Source organism: Apium graveolens, chromosome 2, assembly GCF_009905375.1.
Source record: "Apium graveolens cultivar Ventura chromosome 2, ASM990537v1, whole genome shotgun sequence".
NCBI lineage: Eukaryota > Viridiplantae > Streptophyta > Magnoliopsida > Apiales > Apiaceae > Apium > Apium graveolens.
In genome coordinates this window covers 3,758,342-3,770,715 of record NC_133648.1, presented here as the reverse complement: position 1 = coordinate 3,770,715, position 12,374 = coordinate 3,758,342, and the positions used below count along the sequence as shown (strand labels likewise).

The 12,374-nt window shown below is 34.1% G+C and overlaps 1 long non-coding RNA gene across 1 annotated transcript; it reads left to right on the top strand.

Annotated features, from left to right (window-relative positions):
• Positions 1–10,021: 10,021 nt before the first annotated feature.
• On the top strand, positions 10,022–11,519 carry LOC141705608 (uncharacterized). The gene is made up of 3 exons (XR_012568414.1): positions 10,022–10,354; positions 10,767–10,895; positions 11,217–11,519. It is a non-coding gene; the product is annotated as an uncharacterized LOC141705608 (long non-coding RNA).
• Positions 11,520–12,374: the final 855 nt, after the last annotated feature.

Sequence of the window (12,374 nt, the reverse complement as noted above, 5' to 3'; positions counted from 1 at the left end):
AGACCCTCAAAAAATCATTATTTGTTGGTGCACAATAGTAGTACGTTTCTTATAAACTGAACGGAAGTCTAAACTCTCCTCGATGTGGGACCGGGTGGTTACAAACTCCCCCATGTAAACTCCAGACATCCACGTCAGGCCCGAACAAACAGCCTATAGGTCTAATTGTTCCTCTCTAGCCATTGTGAAATAATATCGGTTGGCTTCGTGTCCCCGCCTCTGGATCTCTGTCTATTGCGGTATAATACCGTCAGCCTTCCTGTCCCCGCCTCCGGCAACTTGACGCAGCAAGCTTTTGAGAGTCGGATTTGATACCATATTTGACAACATGGGTCAAAGCCCGAGCCTTTTTCAAAAACCGTATCAAGCTCCGATTACGAGTCCGAAATAAGCCGAAGCCTACTGGCCTAAATGCAGCCAACTTCAGTAAACAACAAGCTCATCACGGCCCCCAAAAGATCATGATTTTTTTGGTGCATATAGTAGTAGAACTTTGCTTATAAACTGAACAGAAGTCCCAAATCTCCTCGATGTGGGACTAGGGTGTTACAGTTAGCGCCAGAGGGGCTTTCAAGATTGAAACAATGTGCATGTGTTAGGGGCCAAAGATAATACCAGTACGTTTATCAGTTTGTTCTAGAAAAGAAGAGTCCAAATTTTAAATGTGCATGGCACGAGCAATTCATTGCTTTACTTATTAAACCTTTTAGCTCATAGTTGTCGTTGTGTTGCTGGTAAAAGTAAATTTAAGTGGAAGCATGAGCGATCTGAAGCCATACTGACCTTTAATTATGTATGGATATTTTGACCTCAGTGGAAGTTGTAGTTTGTATGTCATTTCATATAGTAAGGGTATATGTTATTTTTAGTAAAATGAATAAGATCAAACTATGCTTTAAATTAGTAAAAATTAAATTAGATTGTATTTATTAATAGATTATATATTATACTATCAATAGATAAGGTAACAACTCATAGTACCAATAGTAGTAAACTAACATGGATGTAAAAAAATATGAATAAAATTTGGTACCCGGTAAAACAAGAACTCTAATGACTTCTTCAGAAAAAAATGTAATTTTTCACTTAAAAAAAGAGAAGCATTTGGGATCAAATCATATTCGAGATCTCACTAGCTGGAGTATGCCAAAAATGATTGTACTACTCAAACAAATAAGTGAAATTGATAGAATGATAAGACACATTAAACTTTTCTAAGGGGTTAGAAATGAACTTAAACATACTAAATATTTATTTTTCAACCATATGTGTAACTACAAAATACTAAATATTCGAGTTTTTATTTCGTTGAAACCTTTTATTGTTAAGGTAATAAATTATAAATCTATTCTCATAAAAAATATAAATTTTGATAAAAAAAATGACTTATTATCAAAGAAATAATACATTAAAAATACTTACAAGACATTCGACAAGAGAATGGTAGATCTCTTTAAAACGTAAACATAAAAATCATTCTTCTAATCAGCATTACATTAGAAACAAAATTATAAAAATTGAAAAGTATACACATAAAAGACTTACAATGAATGCATTAAAAATTTATGAAGTTTCAATACATTACGAAGTGAATGATAAATAAAAATACTAATAAAATCCTTTATGGCTAATAGATAGAAGTATTCAATCAATGGTAATTATGTATATCAAACATGACAATAAGAAAAAAAATATTGCTATTAAGAAAAGAGGGAAAACAAATAAGTCTATAGATAATATATTTGTGACAACTCATCTCAAATTTTGAGGCTTTTTCTAAAATCGGACATATCCCAATTTTAAATATGAAATTAGTTGAATTTTATTGGTCCGAATGTAGGTAACTTGGATAATTCACAAGTTCACCACATACACCCAAAACATCATAATATTTTTAGGCACTTAATCATATTACTCTTACTTTATATAGTGAACAAAGTGACTCAATATTTTGAGATGTGAGATTGTGGTGTTACAAACTCATCAACTTAAAATCTGACGTCCTTGTCAGTCTTGAACAACTAGCCATAGTTTAATGATCAAACTTCATTTGAATTCGCGTCCCTACCTCCGAACCTCTGTCTATTCGGGCACTTGAAGTATCAAACTTTAAAGAGTTGACTCTAATACCATATGTGACAACCCATGCTAAATCCTGAGCTTTTTTTAAGATCGGGTCAACTCCTGAGTTAAAACTATGTCAATTCCCACTTCCAAATCTGAAATAAGCCGAAGTACATTGACCAAAATTGTAACCAACTTGGGAAGTCCAAAACACCACCAGAGGCTCCATGAGATCATGATTTGTTAGTATACTTAGTAGTACTCTTGCTTTATATATTGAACAAAGTGTATCAATATCCTCGATAAGTATTACAAACTCCCCCACTTAAACTCTCTATGTCCTCAATTCATTATGGGTTAGTACAACCAACCTTCTTATCCTAGAATGAACGATACAAAGAAGATTAGGATGTCCCTTGCGTAAAGATGTCGTACACAAATTTAGTGAATGGTTTGTTGGTAAGAAGATGTACAAGTTAGTGTATATACCTAAGTTCAATTCTCTTCAACAACGATTTTAAAAAAATTCTAACATTCAAACGTACAATCGAATGCATACCAAACCCGACAAGCATTAACCTACCATAAATCAGTCCAAAGGAGATAGTAAATTGGTATACATTAGTTGTAAAATTGTCATTATAGAAATTTTGAACAATTTTATTGTAAATGATATGAGATGTTAAAATATTATTGAACTATATATAAGTCATTACTCTATGAATAACACTTTTATATAAAGAACAATAGAAAGAACCATATAATCTTACATTAAATTGCATTTTAATTCTAATTTTAAAACCAAAAATACTTTTTTAACATAATAATTTTGACAACATTGATATTAGCATTTGAAGGAAGGAATGAAAATATAAAAGAATCAATGCACGTGTACTAAGTTTGACTTTCCAACCACCGCGAATTGAACTGGTCCAATTTTTACACATATACAGTGTTCTAAAATCGATCGATTAACGACATAATCGTTCGACTTATCGGAGTTCGAACGGTCCTGTCTCGATTAATCGAAAAATGGATCAAAGTGCGTTTTTTGAAAAAATCAATCAAAAGTCTGCCAATTTGGTCAAAAATCGGTCATTTCGGTCAAAGGGTGAAAATTAATTAAAAAAATATTTTTTAAAAAAATTGAAATATAAAATAATATTTAATAATAATATATTAATTTATAATAACTATCATATGCCCCTAAACCATAATCTCTAAAAATTGAATAAGTTTCTTTAATTAAATTACTCTTATTTCCCGAAATATTACTCGATCGATTCATTCATTTCAAAATCTCATGTACTTAATTTGTAAATAATTTTAGTGGATCAAAAATTCATATCTAATTTATATATAATATTACCAACTTTCTAAATACTAAGTAGTGAGTATTAATTATTATGTATAAATTAACTGTAAAATGTATACACTAAATATCAAATATGAATTAATGATATGTGATATTATTTTTGTAAATTTTATGAAAATTTTATGAAATTTAAATAGAATTATATTTTATTATTTAATCAATTAAATTACTACTGATTAATTAATCTGATTAATCACTTAACGGTAAATCTATTGAACAATGTCGATTTTCGAATTTTAGAACACTCACACATACATCATTTTTATAAATTTATTTTGTTCTTATTAGTCACGTTTGTAGCCTCGAGATTTCCATTTTAATTTAAAATAACGTGCATTGTATATTTCTTTTTTGTAAATAGTTTTCTGTAATATTTATGTGCAAAAAATACAAGCGACTCACAATAGTGACTACCACAATAGTGACTACCAGATCTTGTTTATATTTGGTGCTTTTGTTACTATTGTGATTTTCTCCTTCAATTTAATTTTACTATTTAATTTTCATACACTAAAAGGTTTAAAATTAAATATTAAGCAAATATAAGATAATTATTCACAAATGTTAAAAAGCACCAAATATAAACAAGATAGATGCCATATACATGATAGATTAGCCCAAATACTTCAAGTGCCCGAAAATCTCCTTTCTAAATTAGCCCAAATCTCACTAGCAGATGTCATACACATGATAGATTGCTTAATAGTAGTTGACACATTATTTGTCAACCAAGCAATGATCATATTATTACAAATTTCCCATATCTCTAGTTTATTAGGATCTTCTGTAGGCATTGGGACAATACCTGTTATGAAACCCAGTTTTCGTTTTGAAGATAGGTTGATTTCCATCGATCTACACCATGCTCTGTAATCAGAAGATCCTGGCAGCTTATCCACTTGAATTGAGTTAGCGTTGTCTGAAGGATGAACAAACAACGGATCTAACATATCTTGGTATATAATACGTCCTGTAGACATGACTGACTTAAATGAATATTAGAGGTTAAGATGTTGAATGAATATTTTGCAAGAAGAAATGAGAACTTTGAGAGATCCCCCTTCTTTTTTCTTTTTCTTTTTTTTGAAGAAAGAGTTACTGAGATTTGAGAAGGTATATGATGCAGATAGATAAAACACTGCAACTTAAAAAGCTTGATTCAATTGGCACAAAGGCTCTGATACCATGTTGACAAAGATTGTTTTAATGAAATAGATTGTGCATGAATCTAAAAATAATAGAATGAGGAGAAAGCTGTATAAAGCTATTAATTTCCACCTGCTCTACAATGAGCTGAATACATTATTTTAAGCAGAAAACTCTCAGACCTGAAGCAACTGACAACTAGCTCACTAATTAGTGTCCACTCATCCATAAGAACCTTCAGGACCACTGTCCTTAACTAGCTAGACAAAAACAAAGAAACAACTACTGACTATATTGTTGCGGTACATGGTGAAAACACTACATGACAGAGCAATTCTTATTTAAATGGAAATATTAGGAAAATGTAAATGTCTTGGTGAGAAGGTATATTCTCAATACCCCCCTCAAGCTGGTGAGACTGCACTGTCGAAATAGGGTAGGACGCCAGCCTGCTGTTGTGTTGAGTATGAAGATGGACAGGGAGAACCTTGGTGAAAATGTCAACAACTTGCTCAACAGAGGGTGTATAGGTAGTCTGAATATTACCAGCTTGCACTTGCTCTCTGACATAGTGACAATCGAGTTCTACATATTTGGTACGCTCATGTAGAACTGGATTCGCTACTATTGCAAGTGCAGCTTTGTTGTCACATCTAAGGACTGTAGGAGGCAGATTCTTGATGCCAAGATCCTTCAGCAAGGCACTTAACCATGTGACTTCACATGTTGTTAACGCCATGGCACGGTACTCAGCTTCAGCTGAGGAACGCGCAACCACTAGTTGCTTCTTAGCCTTCCATGAAATCGGAGATGTGCCTAAAAAAATACAGAACCCTGTTGTTGAACGTCGAGTAGTGGCACACGATGCCCAATCACTATCACAATAAGCAGTCAATTTTGCTGCTGAAGAGGATGCCAGAAGAATTCCTTGTGAGGCAGTTCCAATAAGATATCGTACAAGTTGTTTGGCACCCTGGTAATATATACTTGTAGGTTTCTGCATGAATTGGGACAAGAGTTGAACCGTAAAAGCAATATCTAGCCTGGTGATGGTCAGATATATTAATTTTCCAACTAGTCATCGATATACTGTTGGATATACTGTTGGATTAGGCAACAAATCGCTATCATCAGCTATTAATTTGACATAAGAATCCATAGAAAGCAACACAGGTTTTGCAGTGGTCAGTCCAAACTCTTCTATAATGTCAAGGGTATATTTTTTTTGACACATGAATATACCAGTGGCATCTCTATCTATCTCAAGCCCAAGAAAGTAGCGAAGCTTCCCCAAATCTTTCATGTGAAACGTGGAGGAAAGCATGGCTTTTAGTGAATCAATAGTAGCTTGACAATTACCACTAATCAACAAATCGTCCACATAAACTAGTATGGCTGTTATAGAGTCATATTTGTTCAACAAAAATAAACTATAATCTGTTTTTGATTGTTTGTAACCGATTTTCAATAATGTAGAAGATAATTTTGAAAACCAATTTCGAGGAGCTTGACGAAGGCCATATAGAGATTTTAAAAGTTTGCATACCAGTATTTGAGGAGAAGAGCTTTCCAGAGGTATTTGATTATGAATAATTCTGCTTCCATAATGAGTGTAGCCTGGTGGAAGTCGTATGTACACTTCTTCTTGTAATTCTCCATGAAGGAATGCGTTGGATACATCCATTTGACAGGTTATCCAGTCCTCAATGGCTGCTACTGCTAGCAAGGTGCGCACAGTAGTTAGTTTTGCAACAGGGGCAAACGTTTCAGCAAAGTCCATCCATGGTTGTTGATGATTTCCAAGAATTACCAAACGAGCCTTGTGCCTCTCAGCACTGCCATCTGGGTTAAGTTTTGTTTTAAATAACCACTTGCATCCTATGGAGTGATAATCAAGTGGCAAGGTAGTAACTTCCCAAGTATGATTTAATTCGAGAGCATCAAGTTCGTTGTTCATTGCTTGCACCCAATGCGGAGACTGGACTGCTATCTTGAAAGATGTCGGATTTGTTGTCATGGTGTGTGTTGAAAGAAAACAATGAAAAGGTTGTGACATTTTTGTGCTCACAGTACTTGAGATAGTGCTCATATTTGTTGTAGTGTAGTCATCCAGCCACAAGGGAGGTTTATGAGTTCTAGTGGACCTCCGAACAGGTATCTCTACAGTAGGTATTGCAGATTGGGTATGAGAAGGTGGTGTTGAGGTTATGGTGGGTGAGCCAGGAGGTGTAGGAGGTGGGGTATTTGAATCAGAAATATAGATAAAGTCATCAGTTAGGGGATCATTCAAGGGATAAGATGATGGTATTGGTGTCATGAATTTTTCAGCAGACTTGACATGATAAGGGAAGACGTTTTCATAAAATTTAACGTCTCTTGATACAAAATTTTGGTGTGTTTGTAGGTTCAACAATTTGTATCCTTTGGTTAACGGTGGATATCCCAGAAACAGACAAGGTACCCCCCTGTGCTGGAATTTATCTTGTGAAGAACTTGGGTTGAGAGCAAACGCCAAACAGCCAAAGATTCGAAAATGTTCATATGTTGGCAATTCTTTAAAGAGTATCTCATAGGGTGTTTTGAATTGAAGAATAGTTGTAGGAATTCTGTTTAGAATGTGTACTGCTGTTAAAACGCAGTCACCCCATAAATGTAAAGGAAGATTAGACTGAAACCTTAAACTTCGAGCAAGTTCAAGAATATTTCGATGTTTTCTTTCAGCTCTGGCATTTTGTTGAGGACGGTACACACATGTAATTTGGTGCAGGATCCCATGATTGGAGAAGAATAAGTTACAAGCAATGCTACTGAACTCCAATACATTATCAGATCGTATCACTTTGATCCTCCTTTCAAACTGATTCTTGACATAATTAAAAAACGACTCAAGTGTTTCCAAAGAGTCTGATTTCTACTTCAATAGATAAACCCAATAATATCTAGTATGGTCATCAACTAAGGTAAGGAAAAATCTGTATTTTGACTGGTATGGGACCTTATATGGCCCCCAAATATCCATGTGCACTAGATCGAATTTTTTAGGGGATATAGATTCACTTGATTGAAATGGAAGCTTTGTCATTTTGGCCATTGGACAGGTGAGACACGTGTGAGCAGTATTTTTCAATAATGGTTTAAGATATGGAATTTTGAAGAGTTTAGGTAGAGGCGTGTGACCAAGCCTATGATGCCACAATGACTCTGGGTCTGAAAGCATTACTGAGTTTGAAGATGCAACAGAATTGGAGTTTAAAACATAAAGTCCATTACTCACCTTGGCAATACCTACGACTTGTTTGGAGGTTTTATCTGTGATAATGCACTGTGTAGGTGAAAAATTAACTTCGCAATTATTGTCTTGAACAAGTTTTTGAACTGAAAGTAAGTTGTGTTTGAAGGTTGGGACGCAGAGGACATTCTTTAATGTAATACCAGGCATAACAACAACACTTCCAGTATGAGAAATAACTACAGAATCTCCGGTAGGTAAATTTATGCTATGTGATTGTGCAAAAGATGAGGTATTTGAAAGTAAGCTCAAACAGGGGGTCATGTGATTAGACGCCCCTGAATCTACAATCCAATCAAGAGAATTATTAGAGAGGTGTCCAGAAATCATACCAGAGAAGTGCACATCCAGCTCTTCATCAGAATCTGAGTTTTTTATAGGTCCTTGTTGCATCAGTTGAGCAAGTTGCTCCAATTGTTGTTGTGAAAAGAGTAATCCACTTGTTCCAGAATCAGGCAATTGAACTCGAGTTGTTGCTGCCAGTTTTGGTGCGTTAAATTTTGACCATCTCGGTGTAGAGTTTTGTTGTGGTAGTCTGGGCTTGTTTGGTTCAGAAGGATTGTATCTAGAGTGCCATTTCGGAAAACCAACTAATGTCCAACATCTTTCTGCAGTGTGGCCTTTCCCCTTGCAGGCTGTGCATGGTCTAGAATTATTTGTCTTGCTATACATAGCCATGACATCTGTTAATGGAGGTTTAAATGTGTTTAGCAAAGATCTCTGAGCCTCCTCTTGTTCAAGAGATGCACAGGCTGTTTCCACAGTAGGTAATGGGTTTAACATCAAAATGTGGCTTCGTTGGGCATTAAACTCATCACTTAACCCATTTAAGAACTGAAAAAGTCTGGATTCTTCTTTTTGAGTGTGGATTATATCAAGAAGTTTACGAACATCTGGGTTTGGAGTAGCTATAGCCGGTAGAAGATTTAAAGAATTAAGTTCAGCCCATACAGATTTGAGAGATATATAAAACTCCGTCACAGATAATGTTCCATGTTTTAACTCGTAAAGATCTTTATTGAGTTTATACTTTCTGCTCCCATTAGTCAAAGCAAATCTCATTTCTAAATTAGCCCAAATCTCACTAGCAGATGTCATATACATGATAGATTGCTTAATAGTAGTTGACACATTATTTGTCAACCAAGCAATGATCATATTATTACAAGTTTCCCACATCTCTAGTTTATTAGGATCTTCTGTAGGCATTGGGACAATACCTGTTATGAAACCCAGTTTCCGTTTTGAAGATAGGTTGATTTCCATCGATCTACGTCATGCTCTGTAATCAGAAGATCCTTGCAGCTTATCCACTTGAATTGAGTTAGCGTTGTCTGAAGGATGAACAAACAACGGATCTAACATATCTTGGTATGTAATACGTCCTGTAGACATGACTGACTTAAATGAATATTAGAGGTTAAGATGTTGAATGAATATTTTGCAAGAAGAAATGAGAACTTTGAGAGATCCCCCTTCTTTTTTCTTTTTTTTTAAGAAAGAGTTACTGAGATTTGAGAAGGTATATGATGCAGATAGATAAAACACTGCAACTTAAAAAGCTTGATTCAATTGGCACAAAGGCTCTGATACCATGTTGACAAAGATTGTTTTAATGAAATAGATTGTGCATGAATCTAAAAATAATAGAATGAGGAGAAAGCTGTATAAAGCTATTAATTTCCACCTGCTCTACAATGAGCTGAATACATTGTTTTAAGCAGAAAACTCTCAGACCTGAAGCAACTGACAACTAGCTCACTAATTAGTGTCCACTCATCCATAACAACCTTCAGGACCACTGTCCTTAACTAGCTAGACAAAAATAAAGAAACAACTACTGACTATATTGTTGCAGTACATGGTGAAAACACTACATGACAGAGCAATTCTTATTTAAATGGAAATATTAGGAAAATGTAAATGTCTTGGTGAGAAGGTATATTCTCAATAACAACTAGTTGTAATTCTATTTTAAAACTACTAAATCTAGTGGGCCGAGCCCACCTCTTCCCTCATTATGCTCCGTCTCTCTTTTGATCACACGTCTCTCTTCTCGTCTCTTCTCGAGACTTCTAAATTTTTCGCATCGTTATACATTTCTGTATAAATTTACCTCATCTCCCGTCTATCACTGTTCACAATCATCTCTCATCTATTATTCTTCACATCCCAAAACTCCATATCATCGTCCCTATCCTTCCTTCTTATTTCTATTTTCACTTTATTAACCTCATCTTATCGTCTCCCTCAAATTTAACGAGATTAGAAATTGATATAATTCTTGAAATATCATTATATTTCACCACTCCACCACTAATTATAATTATATCCTCAATAATGATCATCAGTAATAGAAAAAGTATAAACTCGTATCAAAGTGTTGATTATAAATTTTTACTCATTTTTTGGGCGCTCGATTTTATTCATTATTTCTTCTGCCCTATCATGCCCGCAGAATATCAAGTATACTCGAACCAGTAAGTATTTGATTAATTTATCTTTGAGCACTATTACATATAGATATATACGTCTTCATTTATATAAGGATTATATTTTATTCAAAGTTGTATCTATGGTTCATTCTAGTATAATCGGAACTAGATTGAATAAAACACAAAATTTTATCAAATTTAATATGAAATTAAAATTTTAGATTATGAGTTTTTGTGTTAAGAACTGGATCGATAACTCTTCGATCTGAAAAGATCAATTGGTAGATCTATTGTTGCATAAATATTTCAGAAAAATAGATATTATTTTTCTTCCCAAAATGAACGTACCAAATCTTTCTAATGACAAAAAAATTTTGTATGAATTTTTATTAAACAAATTAATATCAAAATTGAATCATAATTATATATTAAACATGGCTCTATGTGGCATTTGCAGGAAACAATGAAAAAAATGCTCCAGAAAAGATTGAGTACCCCTCACCTTGCTGGTATAGATTTATGGAGGGCTTGTTACATTATCGCCGAGTTATATATAAGATGCCCTCTTTTTGGTGAAAAAGCTAAGGTATATGCTTTTCAAATATCTTGCTACATACAAGTATACATGTATTCTCTATTATAAAGATAAATAGGTGAAACATATGTGCTCTAATGAATTTTACCTGATTACTTGAAAATAATTAAGTTTACAATTAGTAGCACCTTAGCATTTGCAACGTCAATTGTTTAAAATGCTTTATATTTGTGATGATAATCTAATGGCACTGAGGCAATGATTTTTTGAGTTTTCTTTTTTCGAATCTGAATGTTGACAAAGGAAATTGCGTTCAAATTTCTATATTTTAAACTTATACAATTAATTTCCTATATAATTTGCAAACATCAGTCTCAGATGATGGGGAAGGAAAAAAGAAGGTAGCGGGACCAGGAAGATGAACCTGAAGAAGAAGGAAGCTGCATGGAGCTTTGATTTTGAAAATCAACCTGAGAAGATCACCATTCCTGTGATTCTATGAATGTCACAGTGGAGGAGTGGGTTTATTACTACACTTGCACTGTACTATAAAAATTCTATAATTGTCGAAAAATCAGTAGTTCCTAACACTTTCACTAATTTGATCAGATAATACTTTCACTTCGCATCATTGTACAAAGTGTTTATGTTGGCGTTGAAATAAATTTAAAAATTATTATTACAAGAGTCTTATATAGTCTTTTATAAACTACACTAAAACCTCTATATTGTAATATTGTTGATATTGAGAAAAATATTATTATAGAGCGGTTATTAGGTGTTGACATAAATTTCGAATTTCAAAAATTAATTAATTTTTTTTATTATATATCTTGAATACATCAATCTAAAAGATATCGTAACTTTTAAAGACAAATCAAGTAACATAATATTAAATACATGAATTTTTTGAAACAAATTGACAAGAAGGTAACCATACAAGTGCACAAACTAATGATGTGATTTTAATTAAAACCACATAACATCGGAAGAATTTTTTAAGTCATCTCTCATGTTTGTTTAAGTAAAAAAACTATATATTATTGAATATATATCTTTAACACATATATGTATATATAGGCACTTACTCAAATGAGAACCCTCACTATTGTGAGAACTGAGATCTAATCTCAGCCACACAATTTTAACCATGAACTAAATCACAACCACATATTTTTAATTTTTATTTTACACTTAATCTATTTCATCCCCTTCCATCTCATTTCGACCCACCACACCCACCACTACCTCCACCCATCACCACCACGTACCAGCCGCCGCTACTCCGGCGCCGTCAACCTCCGCCACCACCAGATTTGCTCTCTCTCTCTCTCTCTCTCTCTCTCCTCTCTCTCTCTCTCCTCTCTCTCTCTCTCTTCCCTCTTCCCTCTTCATCCCGATTCAATTACAGTCGACGATCCTCTCTCCTCCTCGCCGTGTCGACACCTCTCTGTTGTTGTCTCTCTCGCCGTCCCCTTTCTCCCATCATTCCCCTCCCCCGCATTCAGATCTACAACTCCGATTTGATTA